Source organism: Balaenoptera ricei, chromosome 16, assembly GCF_028023285.1.
Source record: "Balaenoptera ricei isolate mBalRic1 chromosome 16, mBalRic1.hap2, whole genome shotgun sequence".
NCBI classification, from domain to species: Eukaryota; Metazoa; Chordata; class Mammalia; order Artiodactyla; family Balaenopteridae; genus Balaenoptera; species Balaenoptera ricei.
Genome location: NC_082654.1, coordinates 72,847,796 through 72,870,671, shown reverse-complemented (window position 1 = coordinate 72,870,671; position 22,876 = coordinate 72,847,796).

The window sequence follows — 22,876 nt, the reverse complement described above, 5'->3', positions numbered from 1 at the left end:
AAAATCGCTACCCTTGAACTGAATTACAAAACGGAACAGAGTCACACGTTTAGAAAACACACTATGGCTGCTTAACGGGAAAGGGGAGGTGGGGTGATGCATAAAACAAGGGTTTCAAATTAGCTGAGATACCGTTCCATAAACCCAATACGTAATAGACAAGACCTACTCCTTGCTCAGTGAACTGGACTCAACACCCCCTCTTCACCGCCCAAGAATATATCTGACTAGTAAGAATCTTAAAACCTATGTATTGATACCTCTCTGTAAGTGAGTCAAGTGGGTGTAAAGCGGCATAAACACAGCAGTGCAAAGCAGCTAAACCCCATTATAAAAATCAATTACTTTTAAAAACCCGTGAAACAAAGACAGTGAAAGAGAGAGAAATTCTTACAAAATTCGTTCAGGGGCTGCGATGCCACCTGGATTGACCATATCTAGACCCACAGCTGATTGAGACATAAGGGTGGACACTCTTGGGGCTGAGAGGTTTGGTGAGGTTGGGTGAGCTAACGCAGACCCTTTAAAGTAATATGGCGTGGTACCCATCCCATGGGTCCCAAATCTCCAGGTTCAAGGGCATCTTCCTACATCGAAAACATGCACGAGAAACCCAGAAGATGGTACACCGTGTGACTGGGAAAGGTTTCTAAAACGCACCTCATTTCTCATCTCCTTGTGCTCCGGTTCGCCATTCCAGCCGCTTTACTAGCAATCTCCCTCCTTGGAGAATCAGCACCTTTAACCTCCTGTTCCGTACAGGTTGCAATTTGTCCTGAGGATGAACGGGAAGATGGGGAACCAATGAGAGACTAGCTCTAGGTGTTGGGACAGGCACAGGTCACTCTATTTTCCCATCAGGAAGAAGAATTAACCACAGTCTCAGCCTGACGCCCGGAGCCAGAATAGGGCCTGAAGCAATCCTGCGCTTTTACGGCCAGCTCCCAAGAAAGCCAGTTGAAAAATGGAGCTCAGGGGCACTGCAATTCACAAACCTGCAGAGTTAGAAATGATAACTCTCGTCCCCAAATATATGGAGGGAAGGCTACGAAGAGGATTTGAAAGCAAGGCAGAATTGCAGGAAACAGATTTCAGGAGGTAGATTTGAATCGCCTTTAAAGCACAGGAGAAGCGGCAAAACCTCGACAATGATGCCCTTGGCCAAAAAGGGCGTATGCGTTTTTTCCTGAATATATTCAGGAAAAAACGCATACGCCCTTTTTGGCCAACCGAGCAACCTGGAAAGGCCAATCAGCGCTACAAAGAAGTCTCGCTTCCCATCGGTCAAAAGGGCCATGCTGAATAAAGTGTCAAAACCAGAAATGCAGGACAGGCCATGGAGAAATGGGAGCCTTGCTACGCTGATGGGCGGGCTGTAAATGGCCAACAGCCACTCTGGAGAAGTGTACGGTGTGTCCTGAAACATCTAAAAAACTCAGCTTAGAGAGCATACGGCACTTCCACTCATGGGCGTATAAATTGGGAAAAGTAAAAATCAGCAAGACACAGGCACCCCAAAGTTTAGGGCTGCTCTGTTGACAAGAACCTCCACTTCGTTACACCTGAAACATCCCAGGAAAAAGAAGAATGGATAAAGAAGTTGTGGTCCTTATGTACAATGGAATATCAATCAGCCATGAAATCAAACTCATAAGGCTAGGAGCAGCATGATGAGTGGATTTAGGTACGACGATTCTAAGTGAAATAAGTCACACAGAAAAAGACACTTATCATAAGATATCACTTATAGAGGGAATGTAAAAACCGCTACCCTTGAACTGAATTACAAAACAGAACAGAGTCGCACGTTTAGAAAACACACTATGGCTGCTTAACGGGAAAGGTGAGGTGGAGTGATGCATAAAACAAGGGTTTCAAATTAGCTCAGATACCGTTCCATAAACCCAATATGTAAAAGACAAGACCTACTCCTTGCTCAGTGAACTGGACTCAACACCCCCTATTCACCGCCCAAGAATATATCTGACTAGTAAGAATCTTAAAACCTATGTATTGATATCTCTCTGTAAGTGAGTCAAGTGGGTGTAAAGCGGCATAAACACAGCAGTGCAAAGCAGCTAAACCCCATTATAAAAATCAATTACTTTTAAAACCCCGTGAAACAAAGACAGTGAAAGAGAGAGAAATTCTTACAAAATTCGTTCAGGGGTTGCGATGCCACCTGGATTGACCATATCTAGACCCACAGCTGATTGAGACATAAGGGTGGAGACTCTTGGGGCTGACAGTTTTGCTGAGGTTGGGTGAGCTAACGCAGACCCTTTAAAGTAATACGGCGTGGCACCCATCCCATGGGTCCCAAATCTCCAGGTTCAAGGGCATGTTCCTACATCGAAAACATGCATGAGAAACCCAGAAGATGGTACACCGTGTGATCGGGAAAGGTTTCTAAAATGCACCTCATTTCTCGTCTCCTTGTGCTCCGGTTCGCCATTCCAGCCGCTTTACTAGCAATGTCCCTCCTTGGAGAATCAGCACCTTTAACCTCCTGTTCCGTATAGGTTGCAATTTGTCCTGAGGATGAACGGGAAGAGGGGGAACCAATGAGAGGCTAGCTCTAGGTGTTGGGACAGGCACAGGTCACTCTATTTTCCCATCAGGAAGAAGAATTAACCACAGGCTCAGCCTGCCGCCCGGAGCCAGAAGAGGGCCTAAGCAATTCTGCGCTTTTGCGGCCAGCTCCCAAGAAAGCGAGTTGAAAAATGGAGCTCAGGGGCACTGCAATTCACAAACCTGCAGAGTTAGAAATGATAACTCTCGTCCACAGATATATGGAGGGAAGGCAACGAAGAGGATTTGAAAGCAAGGCAGAATTGCAGGAAACAGATTTCAGGAGGTAGATTCGAATCGCCTTTAAAGCACAGGAAAAGCGGCAAAACCTCGAAAATGATGCCCTTGGCCAAAAAGGGCGTATGCGTTTTCTCCTGAATATATTCAGGAGAAAACGCATACGCCCTTTTTGGCCAACCAAGCAACCTGGAAAGGCAAATCAGCGCTACAAAGAAGTCTCGGTTCCCATCGGTCAAAAGGGCCATGCTGAAAAAAGTGTCAAAACCAGAAATGCAGGACAGGCCATAGAGAAGTGGGAGCCTTGCTACGCTGATGGGCAGGATGTAAATTGCCAACAGCCACTCTGGAGAAGTGTACGGTGTGTCCTGAAACATCTAAAAAACTCAGCTTAGAGAGCATAGGGCACTTCCACTCATGGGCGTATAAATTGGGAAAACTAAAAATCAGCAAGACACAGGCACCCCAAAGTTTAGGGCTGATCTGTTTACAAGAACCTCCACTTGGTTACACCTGAAATATCCCAAGAAACTGAAGAAGACTGGATAACGAAGTTGTGGTCCTTATGTACAATGGAATATCAGTCAGCCATGAAATCAACGTCATAAGGCTAGGAGCAGCATGATGAGTGGATTTAGGTACGACGATTCTAAGTGAAATAAGTCACACAGAAAAAGACACTTATCATAAGATATCACTTATAGAGGGAATGTAAAAACCGCTACCCTTGAACTGAATTACAAAACAGAACAGAGTCGCACGTTTAGAAAACACACTATGGCTGCTTAACGGAAAAGGTGAGGTGGGGTGATGCATAAAACAAGGGTTTCAAATTAGCTCAGATACCGTTCCATAAACCCAATATGTAATAGACAAGACCTACTCCTTGCTCAGTGAACTGGACTCAACGCCCCCTATTCACCGCCCAAGAATATATCTGTCTAGTAAGAATCTTAAAACCTATGTATTGCTATCTCTCTGTAAGTGAGTCAAGTGGGTGTAAAGCGGCATAAACACAGCAGTGCAATGCAGCTAAACCCCATTAAAAAAATCAATTACTTTTAAAAACCCGTGAAACAAAGACAGTGAAAGAGAGAGAAATTCTTACAAAATTCGTTCAGGTGCTGTGATGCCAGCTGGATTGACCATATCTAGACCCACAGCTGATTGAGACATAAGGGTGGACACTCTTGGGGCTGAGAGGTTTGGTGAGGTTGGGTGAGCTAACGCAGACCCTTTAAAGTAATACGGCGTGGTACCCAACCCATGGGTCCCAAATCTCCAGGTTCAAGGGCATCTTCCTACATCGAAAACATGCACGAGAAACCCAGAAGATGGTACACCGTGTGACCGGGAAATGTTTCTAAAAAGCACCTCATTTCTCATCTCCTTGTGCTCCGGTTCGCCATTCCAGCCGCTTTACTAGCAATCTCCCTCCTTGGAGAATCAGCACCTTTAACCTCCTGTTCCGTACAGGTTGAAATTTGTCCTGAGGATGAACGGGAAGAGGGGGAACCAATGAGAGACTAGCTCTAGGTGTTGGGACAGGCACAGGTCACTCTATTTTCCCATCAGGAAGAAGAATTAACCACAGGCTCAGCCTGCCGCCCGGAGCCAGAATAGGGCCTGACGCAATCCTGCGCTTTTGCGGCCAGCTCCCAAGAAAGCCAGTTGAAAAATGGAGCTCAGGGGCACTGCAATTCACAAACCTGCAGAGTTAGAAATGATAACTCTCGTCCACAAATATATGGAGGGAAGGCTACGAAGAGGATTTGAAAGCAAGGCAGAATTGCAGGAAACAGATTTCAGGAGGTAGATTCGAATCGCCTTTAAAGCAGAGGAAAAGCGGCAAAACCTCGACAATGATGCCCTTGGCCAAAAAGGGCGTATGCGTTTTTTCCTGAATATATTCAGGAAAAAACGCATACGCCCTTTTTAGCCAACCAAGCAACCTGGAAAGGCAAATCAGCGCTACAAAGAAGTCTCGCTTCCCATCGGTCAAAAGGGCCATGCTGAATAAAGTGTCAAAACCAGAAATGCAGGACAGGCCATGGAGAAATGGGAGCCTTGCTACGCTGATGGGCGGGCTGTAAATGGCCAACAGCCACTCTGGAGAAGTGTACGGTGTGTCCTGAAACATCTAAAAAACTCAGCTTAGAGAGCATAGGGCACTTCCACTCATGGGCGTATAAATTGGGAAAACTAAAAATCAGCAAGACACAGGCACCCCAAAGTTTAGGGCTGCTCTGTTGACAAGAACCTCCACTTCGTTACACCTGAAACATCCCAGGAAAAAGAAGAATGGATAAAGAAGTTGTGGTCCTTATGTACAATGGAATATCACTCAGCCATGAAATCAAACTCATAAGGCTAGGAGCAGCATGATGAGTGGATTTAGGTACGACGATTCTAAGTGAAATAAGTCACACAGAAAAAGACACTTATCATAAGATATCACTTATAGAGGGAATGTAAAAACCGCTACCCTTGAACTGAATTACAAAACAGAACAGAGTCGCACGTTTAGAAAACACACTATGGCTGCTTAACGGGAAAGGTGAGGTGGGGTGATGCATAAAACAAGGGTTTCAAATTAGCTCAGATACCGTTCCATAAACCCAATATGTAATAGACAAGACCTACTCCTTGCTCAGTGAACTGGACTCAACACCCCCTATTCACCCCCCAAGAATATATCTGACTAGTAAGAATCTTAAAACCTATGTATTGATATCTCTCTGTAAGTGAGTCAAGTGGGTGTAAACTGGCATAAACACAGCAGTGCAAAGCAGCTAAACCCCATTCTAAAAATCAATTACTTTTAAAACCCCGTGAAACAAAGACAGTGAAAGAGAGAGAAATTCTTACAAAATTCGTTCAGAGGTTGCGATGCCACCTGGATTGACCATATCTAGACCCACAGCTGATTGAGACATAAGGGTGGAGACTCTTGGGGCTGAGAGTTTTGCTGAGGTTGGGTGAGCTAACGCAGACCCTTTAAAGTAATGCGGCGTGGTACCCATCCCATGGGTCCCGAATCTCCAGGTTCAAGGGCATCTTCCTACATCGAAAACATGCATGAGAAACCCAGAAGATGGTACACCGTGTGATCGGGAAAGGTTTCTAAAACGCACCTCATTTCTCATCTCCTTGTGCTCCGGTTCGCCATTCCAGCCGCTTTACTAGCAATCTCCCTCCTTGGAGAATCAGCACCTTTAAAATCCTGTTCCGTACACGTTGCAACTTGTCCTGAGGATGAACGGGAAGAGGGGGAGAAAATGAGAGACTACCTCTAGGTGTTGGGACAGGCACAGGTCACTCTATTTTCCCATCAGGAAGAAGAATTAACAACAGGCTCAGCCTGCCGCCCGGAGCCAGAAGAGGGCCTGAAGCAATTCTGCGCTTTTGCGGCCAGCTCCCAAGAAAGCGAGTTGAAAAATGGAGCTCAGGGGCAGTGCAATTCACAAACCTGCAGAGTTAGAAATGATAACTGTCGTCCACAAATATATGGAGGGAAGGCAATGCAGAGGATTTGAAAGCAAGGCAGAATTGCAGGAAACAGATTTCAGGAGGTAGATTCGAATCGCCTTTAAAGCACAGGAAAAGCGGCAAAACCTCGACAATGATGCCCTTGGCCAAAAAGGGCGTATGCGTCTTTTCCTGAATATATTCAGGAAAAGACGCATACGCCCTTTTTGGCCAACCAGGCAACCTGGAAAGGCAAATCAGCGCTACAAAGAAGTCTCGCTTCCCATCGGTCAAAAGGGCCATGCTGAATAAAGTGTCAAAACCAGAAATGCAGGACAGGCCATGGAGAAATGGGAGCCTTGCTACGCTGATGGGCGGGCTGTAATTGGCCAACAGCCACTCTGGAGAAGTGTACGGTGTGTCCTGAAACATCTAAAAAACTCAGCTTAGAGAGCATAGGGCACTTCCACTCATGGGCGTATAAATTGGGAAAACTAAAAATCAGCAAGACACAGGCACCCCAAAGTTTAGGGCTGCTCTGTTTACAAGAACCTCCACTTGGTTACACCTGAAATATCCCAAGAAACTGAAGAAGAATGGATAACGAAGTTGTGGTCCTTATGTACAATGGAATATCACTCAGCCATGAAATCAACGTCATAAGGCTAGGAGCAGCATGATGAGTGGATTTAGGTACGACGATTCTAAGTGAAATAAGTCACACAGAAAAAGACACTTATCATAAGATATCACTTATAGAGGGAATGTAAAAACCGCTACCCTTGAACTGAATTACAAAACAGAACAGAGTCGCACGTTTAGAAAACACACTATGGCTGCTTAACGGGAAAGGTGAGGTGGGGTGATGCATAAAACAAGGGTTTCAAATTAGCTCAGATACCGTTCCATAAACCCAATATGTAATAAACAAGACCTACTCCTTGCTCAGTGAACTGGACTCAACGCCCCCTATTCACCGCCCAAGAATTTATCTGACTAGTAAGAATCTTAAAACCTATGTATTGCTATCTCTCTGTAAGTGAGTCAAGTGGGTGTAAAGCGGCATAAACACAGCAGTGCAAACCAGCTAAACGCCATTAAAAAAATCAATTACTTTTAAAAACCCGTGAAACAAAGACAGTGAAAGAGAGAGAAATTCTTACAAAATTTGTTCAGGTGCTGCGATGCCAGCTGGATTGACCATATCTAGACCCACAGCTGATTGAGACATAAGGGTGGACACTCTTGGGGCTGAGAGGTTTGGTGAGGTTGGGTGAGCTAACGCAGACCCTTTAAAGTAATGCGGCGTGGTACCCATCCCATGGGTCCCAAATCTCCAGGTTCAAGGGCATCTTCCTACATCGAAAACATGCATGAGAAACCCAGAAGATGGTACACCGTGTGATCGGGAAAGGTTTCTAAAACGCACCTCATTTCTCATCTCCTTGTGCTCCGGTTCGCCATTGCAGCCGCTTTACTAGCAATCTCCCTCCTTGTAGAATCAGCACCTTTAACCTCCTGTTCCGTACATGTTGCAATTTGTCCTGAGGATGAACGGGAAGAGGGGGAACCAATGAGAGACTAGCTCTAGGTGTCGGGACAAGCACAGGTCACTCTATTTTCCCATCAGGAAGAAGAATTAACCACAGGCTCAGCCTGCCGCCCGGAGCCAGAATAGGGCCTGAAGCAATTCTGCGCTTTTGCGGCCAGCTCCCAAGAAAGCGAGTTGAAAAATGGAGCTCAGGGGCACTGCAATTCACAAACCTGCAGAGTTAGAAATGATAACTCTCGTCCACAAATATATGGAGGGAAGGCAACGAAGAGGATTTGAAAGCAAGGCAGAATTGCAGGAAACAGATTTCAGGAGGTAGATTCGAATCGCCTTTAAAGCACAGGAAAAGCGGCAAAACCTCGACAATGATGCTCTTGGCCAAAAAGGGCGTATGCTTTTTTGCTGAATATATTCAGGAAAAAACGCATACGCCCTTTTTGGCCAACCAAGCAACCTGGAAAGGCAAATCAGCGCTACAAAGAAGTCTCGCTTCCCATCGGTCAAAAGGGCCATGCTGAATAAAGTGTCAAAACCAGAAATGCAGGACAGGCCATGGAGAAATGGGAGCCTTGCTACGCTGAAGGGCGGGCTGTAAATGGCCAACAGCCACTCTGGAGAAGTGTACGGTGTGTCCTGAAACATCTAAAAAACTCAGCTTAGAGAGCATAGGGCACTTCCACTCATGGGCGTATAAATTGGGAAAACTAAAAGTCAGCAAGACACAGGCACCCCAAAGTTTAGGGCTGCTCTGTTGACAAGAACCTCCACTTCGCTACACCTGAAACATACCAGGAAAGAGAAGAATGGATAAAGAAGTTGTGGTCCTTATGTACAATGGAATATCACTCAGCCATGAAATCAACGTCATAAGGCTAGGAGCAGCATGATGAGTGGATTTAGCTACGACGATTCTAAGTGAAATAAGTCACACAGAAAAAGACACTTATCATAAGATATCACTTATAGAGGGAATGTAAAAACCGCTACCCTTGAACTGAATTACAAAACAGAACAGAGTCACACGTTTAGAAAACACACTATGGCTGCTTAACGGGAAAGGTGAGGTGGGGTGATGCATAAAACAAGGGTTTCAAATTAGCTCAGATACCGTTCCATAAACCCAATATGTAATAGACAAGACCTACTCCTTGCTCAGTGAACTGGACTCAACACCCCCTATTCACCACCCAAGAATATATCTGACTAGTAAGAATCTTAAAACCTATGTATTGATATCTATCTGTAAGTGAGTCAAGTGGGTGTAAAGCGGCATGAACACAGCAGTGAAAAGCAGCTAAACCCCATTCTAAAAATCAATTACTTTTAAAACCCCGTGAAACAAAGACAGTGAAAGACAGAGAAATGCTTACAAAATTCATTCAGGGGCTGCGATGCCACCTGGATTGACCATATCTAGACCCACAGCTGATTGAGACATAAGGGTGGACACTCTTGGGGCTGAGAGGTTTGGTGAGGTTGGGTGAGCTAACGCAGACCCTTTAAAGTAATACGGCGTGGTACCCATCCCATGGGTCCCGAATCTCCAGGTTCAAGGGCATCTTCCTACATCGAAAACATGCATGAGAAACCCAGAAGATGGTACACCGTGTGATCGGGAAAGGTTTCTAAAACGCACCTCATTTCTCATCTCCTTGTGCTCCGGTTCGCCATTCCAGCCGCTTTACTAGCAATCTCCCTCCTTGGAGAATCAGCACCTTTAAAATCCTGTTCCGTACACGTTGCAACTTGTCCTGAGGATGAACGGGAAGAGGGGGAGCCAATGACAGACTACCTCTAGGTGTTGGGACAGGCACAGGTCACTCTAATTTCCCATCAGGAAGAAGAATTAACAACAGGCTCAGCCTGCCGCCCGGAGCCAGAAGAGGGCCTGAAGCAATTCTGCGCTTTTGCGGCCAGCTCCCAAGAAAGGGAGTTGAAAAATGGAGCTCAGGGGCAGTGCAATTCACAAACCTGCAGAGTTAGAAATGATAACTCTCGTCCACAAATATATGGAGGGTAGGCAACGCAGAGGATTTGAAAGCAAGGCAGAATTGCAGGAAACAGATTTCAGGAGGTAGATTCGAATCGCCTTTAAAGCACAGGAAAAGCGGCAAAACCTCGACAATGATGCCCTTGGCCAAAAAGGGCGTATGCGTCTTTTCCTGAATATATTCAGGAAAAGACGCATACGCCCTTTTTGGCCAACCAGGCAACCTGGAAAGGCAAATCAGCGCTACAAAGAAGTCTCGCTTCCCATCGGTCAAAAGGGCCATGCTGAATAAAGTGTCAAAACCAGAAATGCAGGACAGGCCATGGAGAAATGGGAGCCTTGCTACGCTGATGGGCGGGATGTAAATTGCCAACAGCCACTCTGGAGAAGTGTACGGTGTGTCCTGAAACATCTAAAAAACTCAGCTGACAGAGCATAGGGCACTTCCACTCATGGGCGGATAAATTGGGAAAACTAAAAATCAGCAAGACACAGGCACCCCAAAGTTTAGGGCTGCTCTGTTGACAAGAAACTCCACTTGGTTACACCTTAAATATCCCAGGAAAGAGAAGAATGGATAAAGAAGTTGTGGTCCTTATGTACAATGGAATATCACTCAGCCATGAAATCAATGTCATAAGGCTAGGAGCAGCATGATGAGTGGATTTAGGTACGACGATTCTAAGTGAAATAAGTCACACAGAAAAAGACACTTCTCATAAGATATCACTTATAGAGGGAATGTAAAAACCGCTACACTTGAACTGAATTACAAAACAGAACAGAGCCGCACGATTAGAAAACACACTATGGCTGCTTAACGGGAAAGGTGAGGTGGGGTGATGCATAAAACAAGGGTTTCAAATTAGCTCAGATACCGTTCCATAAACCCAATATGTAATAGACAAGACCTACTCCTTGCTCAGTGAACTGGACTCAACGCCCCCTATTCATCGCCCCAGAATGTATCTGACAAGTAAGAATGTTAAAACCTATGTATTGATATCTCTCTGTAAGTGAGTCAACTGGGTGTAAAGCAGCATAAACACAGCAGTGAAAAGCAGGTAAACACCATTCTAAAAATCAATTACTTTTAAAAATCCGTGAAACAAAGACAGTGAAAGAGAGAGAAATTCTTACCAAATTCGCTCAAGGGCTGTGATGCCACCTGGATTGACCATATCTCGACCCACAGCTGATTGAGACATAAGGGTGGACACTCTTGGGGCTCAGAGGTTTGGTGAGGTTGGGTGAGCTAACGCAGACCCTTTTAAGTAATACGGCGTGGTACCCATCCCATGGGTCCCAAATCTCCAGGTTCAAGGGCATCTTCCTACATCGAAAACATGCATGAGAAACCCAGAAGATGGTACACCGTGTGATCGGGAAAGGTTTCTAAAACGCACCTCATTTCTCATCTCCTTGTGCTCCGGTTCGCCATTCCAGCCGCTTTACTAGCAATCTCCCTCCTTGGAGAATCAGCACCTTTAACCTCCTGTTCCGTACAGGTTGCAATTTGTCCTGAGGATGAACGGGAAGAGGGGGAACCAATGAGAGACTAGCTCTAGGTGTTGGGACAGGCACAGGTCACTCTATTTTCCCATCAGGAAGAAGAATTAACCACAGGCTCAGCCTGCCGCCCGGAGCCAGAATAGGGCCTGAAGCAATCCTGCGCTTTTGCGGCCAGCTCCCCAGAAAGCGAGTTGATAAATGGAGCTCAGGGGCACTGCAATTCACAAACCTGCAGAGTTAGAAATGATAACCCTCGTCCACAAATATATGGAGGGAAGGCAACGAAGAGGATTTGAAAGCAAGGCAGAATTGCAGGAAACAGATTTCAGGAGGTAGATTCGAATCGCCTTTAAAGCACAGGAAAAGCGGCAAAACCTCGACAATGATGCCCTTGGCCAAAAAGGGCGTATGTGTCTTTTCCTGAATATATTCAGGAAAAAACGCATACGCCCTTTTTGGCCAACCAAGCAACCTGGAAAGGCAAATCAGCGCTACAAAGAAGTCTCGCTTCCCATCGGTCAAAAGGGCCATGCTGAATAAAGTGTCAAAACCAGAAATGCAGGACAGGCCATGGAGAAATGGGAGCCTTGCTACGCTGATGGGCGGGATGTAAATTGCCAACAGCCACTCTGGAGAAGTGTACGGTGTGTCCTGAAACATCTAAAAAACTCAGCTTAGAGAGCATAGGGCACTTCCACTCATGGGCGTATAAATTGGGAAAACTAAAATTCAGCAAGACACAGGCACCCCAAAGTTTAGGGCTGCTCTGTTGACAAGAACCTCCACTTCGTTACACATGAAATATCCCACGAAAGAGAAGAATGGATAAAGAAGTTGTGGTCCTTATGTACAATGGAATATCACTCAGCCATGAAATCAACGTCATAAGGCTAGGAGCAGCATGATGAGTGGATTTAGGTACGACGATTCTAAGTGAAATAAGTCACACAGAAAAAGACACTTATCATAAGATATCACTTATAGAGGGAATGTAAAAACCGCTACCCTTGAACTGAATTACAAAACAGAACAGAGTCGCACGTTTAGAAAACACACTATGGCTGCTTAACGGGAAAGGTGAGGTGGGGTGATGCATAAAACAAGGGTTTCAAATTAGCTCAGATACCGTTCCATAAACCCAATATGTAATAGACAAGACCTACTCCTTGCTCAGTGAACTGGACTCAACACCCCCTATTCACCCCCCAAGAATATATCTGACTAGTAAGAATCTTAAAACCTATGTATTGATATCTCTCTGTAAGTGAGTCAAGTGGGTGTAAACTGGCATAAACACAGCAGTGCAAAGCAGCTAAACCCCATTCTAAAAATCAATTACTTTTAAAACCCCGTGAAACAAAGACAGTGAAAGAGAGAGAAATTCTTACAAAATTTGTTCAGGTGCTGCGATGCCAGCTGGATTGACCATATCTAGACCCACAGCTGATTGAGACATAAGGGTGGAGACTCTTGGGGCTGAGAGTTTTGCTGAGGTTGGGTGAGCTAATGCAGACCCTTTAAAGTAATGCGGCGTGGTACCCATCCCATGGGTCCCGAATCTCCAGGTTCAAGGGCATCTTCCTACATCGAAAACATGCATGAGAAACCCAGAAGATGGTACACCGTGTGATCGGGAAAGGTTTCTAAAACGCACCTCATTTCTCATCTCCTTGTGCTCCGGTTCGCCATTCCAGCCGCTTTACTAGCAATCTCCCTCCTTGGAGAATCAGCACCTTTAAAATCCTGTTCCGTACACGTTGCAACTTGTCCTGAGGATGAACGGGAAGAGGGGGAGAAAATGAGAGACTACCTCTAGGTGTTGGGACAGGCACAGGTCACTCTATTTTCCCATCAGGAAGAAGAATTAACAACAGGCTCAGCCTGCCGCCCGGAGCCAGAAGAGGGCCTGAAGCAATTCTGCGCTTTTGCGGCCAGCTCCCAAGAAAGCGAGTTGAAAAATGGAGCTCAGGGGCAGTGCAATTCACAAACCTGCAGAGTTAGAAATGATAACTGTCGTCCACAAATATATGGAGGGAAGGCAATGCAGAGGATTTGAAAGCAAGGCAGAATTGCAGGAAACAGATTTCAGGAGGTAGATTCGAATCGCCTTTAAAGCACAGGAAAAGCGGCAAAACCTCGACAATGATGCCCTTGGCCAAAAAGGGCGTATGCGTCTTTTCCTGAATATATTCAGGAAAAGACGCATACGCCCTTTTTGGCCAACCAGGCAACCTGGAAAGGCAAATCAGCGCTACAAAGAAGTCTCGCTTCCCATCGGTCAAAAGGGCCATGCTGAATAAAGTGTCAAAACCAGAAATGCAGGACAGGCCATGGAGAAATGGGAACCTTGCTACGCTGTTGGGCGGGCTGTAATTGGCCAACAGCCACTCTGGAGAAGTGTACGGTGTGTCCTGAAACATCTAAAAAACTCAGCTTAGAGAGCATAGGGCACTTCCACTCATGGGCGTATAAATTGGGAAAACTAAAAATCAGCAAGACACAGGCACCCCAAAGTTTAGGGCTGCTCTGTTTACAAGAACCTCCACTTGGTTACACCTGAAATATCCCAAGAAACTGAAGAAGAATGGATAACGAAGTTGTGGTCCTTATGTACAATGGAATATCACTCAGCCATGAAATCAACGTCATAAGGCTAGGAGCAGCATGATGAGTGGATTTAGGTACGACGATTCTAAGTGAAATAAGTCACACAGAAAAAGACACTTATCATAAGATATCACTTATAGAGGGAATGTAAAAACCGCTACCCTTGAACTGAATTACAAAACAGAACAGAGTCACACGTTTAGAAAACACACTATGGCTGCTTAACGGGAAAGGGGAGGTGGGGTGATGCATAAAACAAGGGTTTCAAATTAGCTCAGATACCGTTCCATAAACCCAATATGTAATAGACAAGACCTACTCCTTGCTCAGTGAACTGGACTCAACGCCCCCTATTCACCGCCCAAGAATATATCTGTCTAGTAAGAATCTTAAAACCTATGTATTGCTATCTCTCTGTAAGTGAGTCAAGTGGGTGTAAAGCGGCATAAACACAGCAGTGCAATGCAGCTAAACCCCATTAAAAAAATCAATTACTTTTAAAAACCCGTGAAACAAAGACAGTGAAAGAGAGAGAAATTCTTACAAAATTTGTTCAGGTGCTGCGATGCCAGCTGGATTGACCATATCTAGACCCACAGCTGATTGAGACATAAGGGTGGACACTCTTGGGGCTGAGAGGTTTGGTGAGGTTGGGTGAGCTAACGCAGACCCTTTAAAGTAATACGGCGTGGTACCCATCCCATGGGTCCCAAATCTCCAGGTTCAAGGGCATCTTCCTACATCGAAAACATGCACGAGAAACCCAGAAGATGGTACACCGTGTGACCGGGAAAGGTTTCTAAAACGCACCTCATTTCTCATCTCCTTGTGCTCCGGTTCGCCATTCCAGCCGCTTTACTAGCAATCTCCCTCCTTGGAGAATCAGCACCTTTAACCTCCTGTTCCGTACAGGTTGCAATTTGTCCTGAGGATGAACGGGAAGAGGGGGAACCAATGAGAGACTAGCTCTAGGTGTTCGGACAGGCACAGGTCACTCTATTTTCCCATCAGGAAGAAGAATTAACCACAGGTTCAGCCTGCCGCCTCGAGCCAGAATAGGGCCTGAAGCAATCCTGCGCTTTTGCGGCCAGCTCCCAAGAAAGCGAGTTGAAAAATGGAGCTCAGGGGCACTGCAATTCACAAACCTGCAGAGTTAGAAATGATAACTCTCGTCCACAAATATATGGAGGGAAGGCTACGAAGAGGATTTGAAAGCAAGGCAGAATTGCAGGAAACAGATTTCAGGAGGTAGATTTGAATCGCCTTTAAAGCACAGGAAAAGCGGCAAAACCTCGACAATGATGCCCTTGGCCAAAAAGGGCGTATGCGTTTTTTCCTGAATATATTCAGGAAAAAACGCATACGCCCTTTTTGGCCAACCAAGCAACCTGGAAAGGCAAATCAGCGCTACAAAGAAGTCTCGCTTCCCATCGGTCAAAAGGGCCATGCTGAATAAAGTGTCAAAACCAGAAATGCAGGACAGGCCATGGAGAAATGGGAGCCTTGCTACGCTGATGGGCGGGCTGTAAATGGCCAACAGCCACTCTGGAGAAGTGTACGGTGTGTCCTGAAACATCTAAAAAACTCAGCTTAGAGAGCATAGGGCACTTCCACTCATGGGCGTATAAATTGGGAAAACTAAAAATCAGCAAGACACAGGCACCCCAAAGTTTAGGGCTGCTCTGTTGACAAGAATCTCCACTTCGTTACACCTGAAATATCCCAAGAAACTGAAGAAGAATGGATAAAAAAGTTGTGGTCCTTATGTACAATGGAATATCACTCAGCCATGAAATCAACGTCATAAGGCTAGTAGCAGCATGATGAGTGGATTTAGGTACGACGACTCTAAGTGAAAGAAGTCACACAGAAAAAGACACTTATCATAAGATATCACTTATAGAGGGAATGTAAAAACCGCTACCCTTGAACTGAGTTACAAAACAGAACAGAGTCACACGTTTAGAAAACACACTATGGCTGCTTAACGGGAAAGGTGAGGTGGGGTGATGCATAAAACAAGGGTTTCAAATTAGCTCAGATACTGTTCCATAAACCCAATATGTAATAGCCAAGACCTACTCTTGCTCAGTGAACTGGACTCAACACCCCCTATTCACCGCCCAAGAATATATCTGACTAGTAAGAATCTTAAAACCTATGTATTGCTATCTCTCTGTAAGTGAGTCAAGTGGGTGTAAAGCGGCACAAACACAGCAGTGCAAAGCAGCTAAACCCCATTATAAAAATCATTTACTTTTAAAAACCCGTGAAACAAAGACAGTGAAAGAGAGAGAAATGCTTACAAAATTCGTTCAGGGGTTGCGATGCCACCTGGATAGACCATATCTAGACCCACAGCTGATTGAGACATAAGGGTGGTCACTCTTGGGGCTGAGAGGTTTGGTGAGGTTCGGTGAGCTAACGCAGACCCTTTAAAGTAATGCGGCGTGGTACCCATCCCATGGGTCCCAAATCTCCAGGTTCAAGGGCATCTTCCTACATCGAAAACATGCATGAGAAACCCAGAAGATGGTACACCGTGTGATCGGGAAAGGTTTCTAAAACGCACCTCATTTCTCATCTCCTTGTGCTCCGGTTCGCCATTCCAGCCGCTTTACTAGCAATCTCCCTCCTTGGAGAATCAGCACCTTTAACCTCCTGTTCCGTACAGGTTGCAATTTGTCCTGAGGATGAACGGGAAGAGGGGGAACCAATGAGAGACTAGCTCTAGGTGTCGGGACAAGCACAGGTCACTCTATTTTCCCATCAGGAAGAAGAATTAACCACAGGCTCAGCCTGCCGCCCGGAGCCAGAATAGGGCCTGAAGCAATTCTGCGCTTTTGCGGCCAGCTCCCAAGAAAGCGAGTTGAAAAATGGAGCTCAGGGGCACTGCAATTCACAAACCTGCAGAGTTAGAAATGATAACTCTCGTCCACAAATATATGGAGGGAAGGCAACGAAGAGGATTTGAAAGCAAGGCAGAATTGCAGGAAACAGATTTCAGGAGGTAGATTCGAATCGCCTTTAAAGCACAGGAAAAGCGGCAAAACCTCGACAATGATGCTCTTGGCCAAAAAGGGCGTATGCTTTTTTGCTGAATATATTCAGGAAAAAACGCATACGCCCTTTTTGGCCAACCAAGCAACCTGGAAAGGCAAATCAGCGCTACAAAGAAGTCTCGCTTCCCATCGGTCAAAAGGGCCATGCTGAATAAAGTGTCAAAACCAGAAATGCAGGACAGGCCATGGAGAAATGGGAGCCTTGCTACGCTGAAGGGCGGGCTGTAAATGGCCAACAGCCACTCTGGAGAAGTGTACGGTGTGTCCTGAAACATCTAAAAAACTCAGCTTAGAGAGCATAGGGCACTTCCACTCATGGGCGTATAAATTGGGAAAACTAAAAGTCAGCAAGACACAGGCACCCCAAAGTTTAGGGCTGCTCTGTTGACAAGAACCTCCACTTCGCTACACCTGAAACATACCAGGAAAGAGAAGAATGGATAAAGAAGTTGTGGTCCTTATGTACAATGGAATATCACTCAGCCATGAAATCAACGTCATAAGGCTAGGAGCAGCATGATGAGTGGATTTAGCTACGACGATTCTAAGTGAAATAAGTCACACAGAAAAAGACACTTATCATAAGATATCACTTATAGAGGGAATGTAAAAACCGCTACCCTTGAACTGAATTACAAAACAGAACAGAGTCACACGTTTAGAAAACACACTATGGCTGCTTAACGGGAAAGGTGAGGTGGGGTGATGCATAAAACAAGGGTTTCAAATTAGCTCAGATACCGTTCCATAAACCCAATATGTAATAGACAAGACCTACTCCTTGCTCAGTGAACTGGACTCAACACCCCCTATTCACCACCCAAGAATATATCTGACTAGTAAGAATCTTAAAACCTATGTATTGATATCTATCTGTAAGTGAGTCAAGTGGGTGTAAAGCGGCATGAACACAGCAGTGAAAAGCAGCTAAACCCCATTCTAAAAATCAATTACTTTTAAAACCCCGTGAAACAAAGACAGTGAAAGACAGAGAAATGCTTACAAAATTCATTCAGGGGCTGCGATGCCACCTGGATTGACCATATCTAGACCCACAGCTGATTGAGACATAAGGGTGGACACTCTTGGGGCTGAGAGGTTTGGTGAGGTTGGGTGAGCTAACGCAGACCCTTTAAAGTAATACGGCGTGGTACCCATCCCATGGGTCCCGAATCTCCAGGTTCAAGGGCATCTTCCTACATCGAAAACATGCATGAGAAACCCAGAAGATGGTACACCGTGTGATCGGGAAAGGTTTCTAAAACGCACCTCATTTCTCATCTCCTTGTGCTCCGGTTCGCCATTCCAGCCGCTTTACTAGCAATCTCCCTCCTTGGAGAATCAGCACCTTTAAAATCCTGTTCCGTACACGTTGCAACTTGTCCTGAGGATGAACGGGAAGAGGGGGAGCCAATGACAGACTACCTCTAGGTGTTGGGACAGGCACAGGTCACTCTAATTTCCCATCAGGAAGAAGAATTAACAACAGGCTCAGCCTGCCGCCCGGAGCCAGAAGAGGGCCTGAAGCAATTCTGCGCTTTTGCGGCCAGCTCCCAAGAAAGCGAGTTGAAAAATGGAGCTCAGGGGCAGTGCAATTCACAAACCTGCAGAGTTAGAAATGATAACTCTCGTCCACAAATATATGGAGGGTAGGCAACGCAGAGGATTTGAAAGCAAGGCAGAATTGCAGGAAACAGATTTCAGGAGGTAGATTCGAATCGCCTTTAAAGCACAGGAAAAGCGGCAAAACCTCGACAATGATGCCCTTGGCCAAAAAGGGCGTATGCGTCTTTTCCTGAATATATTCAGGGAAAGACGCATACGCCCTTTTTGGCCAACCAGGCAACCTGGAAAGGCAAATCAGCGCTACAAAGAAGTCTCGCTTCCCATCGGTCAAAAGGGCCATGCTGAATAAAGTGTCAAAACCAGAAATGCAGGACAGGCCATGGAGAAATGGAAGCCTTGCTACGCTGATGGGCGGGATGTAAATTGCCAACAGCCACTCTGGAGAAGTGTACGGTGTGTCCTGAAACATCTAAAAAACTCAGCTGACAGAGCATAGGGCACTTCCACTCATGGGCGGATAAATTGGGAAAACTAAAAATCAGCAAGACACAGGCACCCCAAAGTTTAGGGCTGCTCTGTTGACAAGAACCTCCACTTGGTTACACCTTAAATATCCCAGGAAAGAGAAGAATGGATAAAGAAGTTGTGGTCCTTATGTACAATGGAATATCACTCAGCCATGAAATCAATGTCATAAGGCTAGGAGCAGCATGATGAGTGGATTTAGGTACGACGATTCTAAGTGAAATAAGTCACACAGAAAAAGACACTTCTCATAAGATATCACTTATAGAGGGAATGTAAAAACCGCTACACTTGAACTGAATTACAAAACAGAACAGAGCCGCACGATTAGAAAACACACTATGGCTGCTTAACGGGAAAGGTGAGGTGGGGTGATGCATAAAACAAGGGTTTCAAATTAGCTCAGATACCGTTCCATAAACCCAATATGTAATAGACAAGACCTACTCCTTGCTCAGTGAACTGGACTCAACGCCCCCTATTCATCGCCCCAGAATGTATCTGACAAGTAAGAATGTTAAAACCTATGTATTGATATCTCTCTGTAAGTGAGTCAACTGGGTGTAAAGCAGCATAAACACAGCAGTGAAAAGCAGGTAAACACCATTCTAAAAATCAATTACTTTTAAAAATCCGTGAAACAAAGACAGTGAAAGAGAGAGAAATTCTTACCAAATTCGCTCAAGGGCTGTGATGCCACCTGGATTGACCATATCTCGACCCACAGCTGATTGAGACATAAGGGTGGACACTCTTGGGGCTCAGAGGTTTGGTGAGGTTGGGTGAGCTAACGCAGACCCTTTTAAGTAATACGGCGTGGTACCCATCCCATGGGTCCCAAATCTCCAGGTTCAAGGGCATCTTCCTACATCGAAAACATGCATGAGAAACCCAGAAGATGGTACACCGTGTGATCGGGAAAGGTTTCTAAAACGCACCTCATTTCTCATCTCCTTGTGCTCCGGTTCGCCATTCCAGCCGCTTTACTAGCAATCTCCCTCCTTGGAGAATCAGCACCTTTAACCTCCTGTTCCGTACAGGTTGCAATTTGTCCTGAGGATGAACGGGAAGAGGGGGAACCAATGAGAGATTAGCTCTAGGTGTTGGGACAGGCACAGGTCACTCTATTTTCCCATCAGGAAGAAGAATTAACCACAGGCTCAGCCTGCCGCCCGGAGCCAGAATAGGGCCTGAAGCAATCCTGCGCTTTTGCGGCCAGCTCCCCAGAAAGCGAGTTGATAAATGGAGCTCAGGGGCACTGCAATTCACAAACCTGCAGAGTTAGAAATGATAACCCTCGTCCACAAATATATGGAGGGAAGGCTATGAAGAGGATATGAAAGCAAGGCAGAATTGCAGGAAACAGATTTCAGGAGGTAGATTCGAATCGCCTTTAAAGCACAGGAAAAGCGGCAAAACCTCGACAATGATGCCCTTGGCCAAAAAGGGCGTATGCGTCTTTTCCTGAATATATTCAGGAAAAAACGCATACGCCCTTTTTGGCCAACCAAGCAACCTGGAAAGGCAAATCAGCGCTAGAAAGAAGTCTCGCTTCCCATCGGTCAAAAGGGCCATGCTGAATAAAGTGTCAAAACCAGAAATGCAGGACAGGCCATGGAGAAATGGGAGCCTTGCTACGCTGATGGGCGGGATGTAAATTGCCAACAGCCACTCTGGAGAAGTGTACGGTGTGTCCTGAAACATCTAAAAAACTCAGCTTAGAGAGCATAGGGCACTTCCACTCATGGGCGTATAAATTGGGAAAACTAAAATTCAGCAAGACACAGGCACCCCAAAGTTTAGGGCTGCTCTGTTGACAAGAACCTCCACTTCGTTACACATGAAATATCCCACGAAAGAGAAGAATGGATAAAGAAGTTGTGGTCCTTATGTACAATGGAATATCACTCAGCCATGAAATCAACGTCATAAGGCTAGGAGCAGCATGATGAGTGGATTTAGGTACGACGATTCTAAGTGAAATAAGTCACACAGAAAAAGACACTTATCATAAGATATCACTTATAGAGGGAATGTAAAAACCGCTACCCTTGAACTGAATTACAAAACAGAACAGAGTCGCACGTTTAGAAAACACACTATGGCTGCTTAACGGGAAAGGTGAGGTGGGGTGATGCATAAAACAAGTGTTTCAAATTAGCTCAGATACCGTTCCATAAACCCAATATGTAATAGACAAGACCTACTCCTTGCTCAGTGAACTGGACTCAACACCCCCTATTCACCGCCCAAGAATATATCTGACTAGTAAGAATCTTAAAACCTATGTATTGCTATCTCTCAGTAAGTGAGTCAAGTGGGTGTAAAGCGGCATAAACACAGCAGTGAAAAGCAGCTAAACCCCATTCTAAAAATCAATTACTTTTAAAAACCCGTGAAACAAAGACAGTGAAAGAGAGAGAAATGCTAACAAAATTCGTTCAGGGTCTGTGATGCCACCTGGATTGACCATTTCTAGACCCACAGCTCACTGAGACATAAGGGTGGACACTCTTAGGGCTGAGAGGTTTGGTGAGGTTGGGTGAGCTAACGCAGACCCTTTAAAGTAATACGGCGTGGTACCCATCCCATGGGTCGCAAATCTACAGGTTCAAGGGCATCTTCCTACATCGAAAACATGCATGAGAAACCCAGAAGAAGGTACACCATGTGATCAGGAAAGGTTTCTAAAACGCACCTCATTTCTCATCTCCTTGTGCTCCGGTTCGCCATTCCAGCCGCTTTACTAGCAATCTCCCTCCTTGGAGAATCAGCACGTTTAACCTCCTGTTCCGTACAGGTTGCAATTTGTCCTGAGGATGAACGGGAAGAGGGGGAACCAATGAGAGACTAGCTTTAGGTGTTGGGACAGGCACAGGTCACTCTATTTTCCCATCAGGAAGAAGAATTAACCACAGGCTCAGCCTTCCGCCCGGAGCCAGAATAGAGCCTGAAGCATTCCTGCGCATTTGCGGCCATCTCCCAAGAAAGCGAGTTGAAAAATGGAGCTCAGGGGCACTGCTATTCACAAACCTGCAGAGTTAGAAATGATAACTCTCTTCCACAAATATATGGAGGGAAGGCAACGAAGAGGATTTGAAAGCAAGGCAGAATTACAGGAAACAGATTTCAGGAGGTAGATTCGAATCGCCTTTAAAGCACAGGAAGAGCGGCAAAACCTCGACAATGATGCCCTTGGCCAGAAAGGGCGTATACGTCTTTTCCTGAATATATTCAGGAAAAGACGCATACGCCCTTTTTGGCCAACCAAGCAACCTGGAAAGGCAAATCAGCGCTACAAAGAAGTCTCGCTTCCCATCGGTCAAAAGGGCCATGCGGAATAAAGTGTCAAAACCAGAAATGCAGGACAGGCCATGGAGAAATGGGAGCCTTGCTACGCTGATGGGCGGGATGTAAATTGCCAACAGCCACTCTGGAGAAGTGTACGGTGTGTCCTGAAACATCTAAAAAACTCAGCTGAGAGAGCATAGGGCACTTCCACTCATGGGCGGATAAATTGGGAAAACTAAAAATCAGCAAGACACAGGCACCCCAAAGTTTAGGGCTGCTCTGTTGACAAGAACCTCCACTTGGTTACACCTTAAATATCCCAGGAAAGAGAAGAATGGATAAAGAAGTTGTGGTCCTTATGTACAATGGAATATCACTCAGCCATGAAATCAACGTCATAAGGCTAGTAGCAGCATGATGAGTGGATTTAGGTACGACGATTCTAAGTGAAAGAAGTCACACAGAAAAAGACTCTTATCATAAGATATCACTTAT